The following is a 6,438-nucleotide window of genomic DNA, read 5'->3' on the forward strand; positions in this document are numbered from 1 at the left end:
GGTCGGATGTATTTCCGGGTTTGTTCCCAACAAAATAAAGGAATGAATCAGATTTAATTTGTATAATATTAAAAAATCACAATTTGTCTCATAGAGTTCAAGAAAGTTTAAAACTTCAAATAATGCAAATTAACAGGGGGAAATAATAATAAAAATAATAAACTTCATTTTATAGCACTTTTTAAAAACAGAGTTTACAAAGTGCTATGACAACAAAGAAAGAAAAGTAAATTAATACTTGGAACACGTAAAATAGTTTTTACAACATTGATTAGAAAAGATTGTAAGTGTTTAAAGAGCAGATTGAGCAATTTCTCCAAATGTGTGTTGTATTGAAGCGACTGCAAAGTGTGATCTGTTAAAGGGACTCTTACCTTTGTTGCTTTTTTACACTTTTTGTGGATAAGGTTAAATTGGTATTAATAAGGTAATGACACTCTAAAATGCAAGACAGACCCACCAGGAGTTAAAGCAAACAATTAATTCACTCTCGTAATATTTAGTGAAAACTTCAACCAATACAATTCTTCGGACCGAAGGACCTTATTGGCCGACAGACCTGTCTGTTTGCTGCATGGACATGCAGGTTTTCCGTCTGCTTCTTGTGGCGCATTCGGGCCTGCGTCATCAAGGCGCGTCCTCAACTAGAGGGTTTGTTTTGATTCCACGGCAGACAGTAGCGAGTAGCGACCGTAGCAACTGACGATGGCAGACCAAAGTGGTCCACGGCGTACTGAAACAGCCGCTCCCAGGGGGAAAAACAAAAGAAAAAACACCGCGGATGGGAACGAGGGGGTGGGGCATTGGAGGAAGGCGGGATGATTCGAATGTGCTGTAATTCTCAAATGCAACAAAGGTAAGAGTCCCTTTAATTTGCAGGTTTTATTTTTCAATTTGGAGTTTTAACATTGTTCTGTGAAACATAATAAAATGAAGAATTGTGAAAAAATATCTAATATCTAGAAGCCATGGTTTTAATCTTGTCCTTGCGGTTTCAGAATTGCACTCCGGGGCAGATAAAGTTTTTTTGAAGTTGAATTTGAATTTAGATTGTAAGTGAATGTAAGTCAAATGTTAACTGCAAACGCTTCTTTAGCCAATAATGTAATTATTAGGTTCAAGGGATCTTTTAAATGTAATCATACCTTTAATAATAGGGACATGAAGTTAAGTGTGTTCTAATTATGACGACGTTGCACATTGCTGCCACCTACAGGTTGTGGTTAGATTGCATTTTTGAGTGATTATTTCGGGTGTAATACTACGATTACTTCAATTACTTATTTCAAAATCCTTGTCCTTAGTAATAATAATAACAATAATGTTCCCTGTGATAGCCTACAACACCATAAAGCTTTTGTCGTTGTTTTCTGCAACTTCCATATGGTCCGACTTCATGCTCAGTCTGCTGAGATATCTGCCTCCTCCCCCTCCTGAATAATAATAATGATATTTCACTCCTTCGCATGGTGGAGAAGTTCCATCCCTTCTCTTAATTTCCCCCATTCTTTCTGCCACACAGCTGTTATGTTTCCCGATAATGGAGTTGTACTCATTTGTCCCAATGAGCTCGCTCACAATCTGTGTCTCTGCTGCCTCATTCCCTTTTCCACCCCCCCCCCCCCCCCCCCCACATGGGCAGGCACCCAGAGAAACCCTCAGCTGAACCTGCAGCCTGCTCGGTCCCATATAACATAATCAACAGCTCCACCTCAAGGTCCTGACCGAGCTCCTTTGCATTCCCCGTGTGTCGTCAGGACCTGAATCCCGACTTGAGAACCCGGCTCGCCTCTGTTTCACCTCTTCTCTCACTATGCTCAGCCATTATTCGTCTGTTCTAAGAGATTGTAACAGATTTTCCACTTTGGGGCCCATCGGCATTAATTTGTTGATAATGACTCAGTTGTTCTTCAGCCTCTCCCTCGTGATGTCACCATGAGACATGTTCCTACTGTCTGGGAGACACTGACATCTGTTTCTGGAGTGGATTAAATCGGTGGTGATACAAGTGGCCAGTGAGTTACAGCGGGCGTCCCCACCTCTCCTCACTCCATCAGCCTCTACACGTCTTCATTCAGCTGGAAACACTCCCACAGTTTTTCTCAGCTCCACTCCAAAGCGTTTTCCTCAAATAATCTAATTAGGTTCTTTCCTTTGTGTCCCTTTAGTTTTCCTATGTACTGCATGGGCAGTTTTGAACTCTGAAAGGTTTTTAAAAGCAGTGGGTACATAAGTTATATCAGAAATATTCCATTTTTATATTTTTAGGTGCCCTTTGTATATATGCTACTACAGAACTATGCATTTTTTCATTCCTCAAATCATTTACTAGTTTCTACTTCACTAATCATGGGCATTTACAATTAAATTTGACATTATAAAGCCATAAAGAAACATATATATAGTAATAGCCTTCAACTTCTGAAACTGATATTTTATTTGGACAGTGGAGACCAATCTATATAAGATGAGAAAGAGTTTCCTTAATCCCTTATTCAATAGCTTCTATATTTCCATTGTCACACAGCTTAACTTACAATTCTAAAATGATATGTAAAAGCTGCTATAATCTTTGTGAGAAAAGGCCTCGTTCAAACTATGATATCCTCTAAAGACGTGTTTTGATTTCAGATATTTGAACAATCATGCAGCCTTATGCCAAAGAATATCTCAACTTTTAAACCAGAGCCATCACGTTAATACTTTGCTCAAATACTATTTCATTCACATTTGTTCTATACTGGTTTTAATGCAGGTAAATGTCTTTATGATAAATAGTTCTTGATCAGTTGCACTTGATAAATCTTGAATATTTGTCGATGCCAGGTGTTAAATGTTATTTACCAAACCAAGTTCCTAACAATGTTTGCTGTTGATGTGGTTCCATTGGATATGAAACAATGATTTATAAATAGGAGCCAAACACAATTCTCAAAAACAGATTTTTCTTTATTCTAAAAGATGATCCACTTCAACAAGGGTGATGTTTTTATTCAATATCATATCCTCTCATGGCTACTTCAAATATCATAGAACTTAATTTAGTAAGTGTTAGTGCTAAAGTTTGATGACCCAGTATCTTGTGCCAAAATCTTTAAAAACATCAAGCGCCAACAATCTGCAGGAAATAAGTGGATCAGGTAGTTCTGTCATTTGTCCAGCTGAGGGCGCTAAAGCACTATACTTAAGACTGAGAGATGGATAGATAGATAGATAGATAGATAGATAGATAGATAGATAGATAGATAGATAGATAGATAGATAGATAGATAGATAGATAGATAGATAGATAGATAGATAGATAGATAGATAGATAGATAGATAGATAGACAGATAGAGAGATATAGATAGAGAGATAGATAAATAGATAGATAGATAGATAGATAGATAGATAGATAGATAGATAGATAGATAGATAGATAGATAGATAGATAGATAGATAGATAGATAGATAGATAGATAGATAGATAGATAGATAGATAGATAGATAGATAGATAGATAGATAGATAGATAGATAGAGGGATAGACAGATAGAGAGATAGATAGAGAGATAGATAGATAGATAGATAGATAGATAGATAGATAGATAGATAGATAGATAGATAGATAGATAGATAGATAGATAGATAGATAGATAGATAGATAGATAGATAGATAGATAGATAGATAGATAGATAGATAGATAGATAGATAGATAGATAGATAGATAGAGGATAGATAGATAGAGGATAGATAGATAGAGGATAGATAGATAGATAGATAGATAGATAGATAGATAGATAGATAGATAGATAGATAGATAGATAGATAGATAGATAGATAGATAGATAGATAGATAGATAGATAGATAGATAGATAGATAGATAGATAGATAGATAGATAAGTAATTGCTTGATGTCATTTTGATTTTCATTGAGAATGCCTTGGTGCGTTAAAGTTCCTGAAAGTCTTACGTCTCCAAAACTCTGTCCAGGTAAAGTTTAACTGCCAGATGTTTGTTTCAAGAATCGCATATGGCCGAGAAGAATAAATAAATAAAGGAATTCAAAGGAATTATAATTTTCATTGCTGTCACAAGATTTTCTGCATGGTCTGCCTGTGTAATTGCAACAACTTGTTTGCTCTGCAGTTTTCCAGAAAACCCTTCTGTGGGCCCAGATAAAAATAGATTGACTATATGTTCTCCAGCCAAGTGTACAGCCGTGCCCTCCTCCTCCTCCTTCAAAAAAAAAGGCAGCGCTCAGCAATAATGTCTGTTGAAATCTGAAGCCGCTCTCTCTCACATTGGCCTCAGAGGAGGTGGAACACTTGAAGGTGGGTCTCATCCATGGAATTGTGATGTAATTCAATCCAAGTGAGGTGATTGTGCCCCCTCTCTCCTGCAGGATCCTGGGATAAAAGCAAGAAAATGATTCCTGCTGTGTTTTGCTCGTTCCACACAAAGAGACATATTAAAGATTAAAGGAGAATAAGCCCAGTGCCAGTTCTCCTGATGGGGCTCAGATGCTCCACACTCTGTGTTTTTCGGTACAGTCGGCTTCTTCAAATCAGATCAGAGCAGATTCATAGTCCAAAAAAGATAAAAAGTGTAATGCGGAGTTGTCGATGTGAGTAAAGTGTGCAGAGGGGGATCCCCACTGTGTCTTCAGGCGTCTATGGCTCAGAAGGTTTGTCCATTAACCACAAGGCCGGTAGTTTGATCCCGGCTCCACCTGTTTGCATTCCAAAGTGTGTTTGAGCAACATACTGAGCCCCCAAAATCACCCTTGAACAAAGTTCTGCACGTGTTTGCATGTGTTTGTGTGTGAATTGGTGTAAACATACATTCACCACATACCATACACTTATCATACTGTATTAAAATATTCACTTTTCACTATAAGCAATGAACTGACCACAAATTGCCCCCTAGTGGCTGCTGCAGTATCACACTGATATTTGTTCAAGTGCTTTTTGTTCTGAGAAGTTTGGTTTTAATTTGTTATTTGATGCTTTGAAAATGAGGTGAAACGTTATAATTTGACAGCTGAAGCTGACTCGTGATTGGACGAGAGACTCTGGCTCCAAAGTATATCACCAGCGCAAGATGGCAGCTCCCTAATCCAGAATATTTTGGCCTCAGTCTTTATCTCTTTACAGTTTCTGATCAATACATGTCAGCTTTTTTTCATATTCTTGTATTTTTCTATATTCTATATTCACATGAGCTACAACTTTAAACTGTTTGATATATTTTAAAGATATAAGTTGGAACTTTCTTGCTTTGCACTGAACATGTGTTGCTGTTTCCTCAACTTTCCTGTGAGCACGATTCTGAACTACAAAAACTTTTAGTTGTTGATGTGCCACCATGTGACACCAGCGACCGCCAAAAATGAACCTCTTGCTTGTTTCATTTTGCTGCAATAACACTGACATCTGTTTCCACCAAGTACAAGAGAGGACACACTCTCAGCTCTGTAAAAATACGGGAAAGGGATTTTATTTTTGCTGTGAGACATTAAAGAGACTAAACTCAACCTCGGAACCGGTGGAGCGAGCCGCACGCAGCCTGCAGTTTGTCAACCGAAAATATAAAAAGTGCATTTGCAGTAGCACAGCTCTCCAAGATCTAGATGATCATCCAGGCGTGGCCAGAAAACTGATGAGCACTGGAGGGGGAAAGTGTCAAGGTGTGTCGAGATAAACACATTGTGCTTCCAGGTGTGGCACAAAGAGAGAAGCCAACATTTTACAGCTTTAAACAGCCGAGCTCCTGTTTATATCAAGGATTGACTCGCTCCCTATGAGGCTGCACGCCATCGGAGATCAGCTGATAAAGGTCTGGTTACAAGATTCTGATGGCTGATGATCAGAATTGGACCCTCACACTGTGAAAATAACTTTATCAGCTGCAGAAACTCTATTACTGCTTTTAAATCCTCTCTTAGAAACATAATTTTACTTTTCAAAAGCCTTAATCTCTGGGTGAATTTCTATTTATGTTATTTACTTTTATTTGATTGTTTTTTTATTTTATTTAATTAATTTAATTAATTTAATTGTTATGTTATTGTTGTTTTATCCTGTTGTTAATTTCTTTGTAATTGTATAGGAAAAATCCTATACAAAAGATTATTATTAATATTATTATTATAAAAGTAGATAATCAGTAAATATGTGATTTTAAACAACTTTACCTTGTGCATGTACAATGTGGTTATGTGCAAATTTTTGTCAATGCTTAACCCATACTCATATTCCTCACATATGTATCTTTATGTTGACATATGTTTAATACCCAAGCTTCATTTTATCTTCCTTGTCATCTGCTTTGTCGTATAAACGCCGGAATCTATAACGTTTGCACATCTTGAGTCATAAATTGTGAGACACACATGTTTATATATAATATCCAGCTTTACAGAAGTGAAAGAAATCTTCCCATAAAACACTTC

The sequence above is a fragment of the Limanda limanda genome, chromosome 10, assembly GCF_963576545.1.
Source record: "Limanda limanda chromosome 10, fLimLim1.1, whole genome shotgun sequence".
Classification (NCBI taxonomy): Eukaryota; Metazoa; Chordata; class Actinopteri; order Pleuronectiformes; family Pleuronectidae; genus Limanda; species Limanda limanda.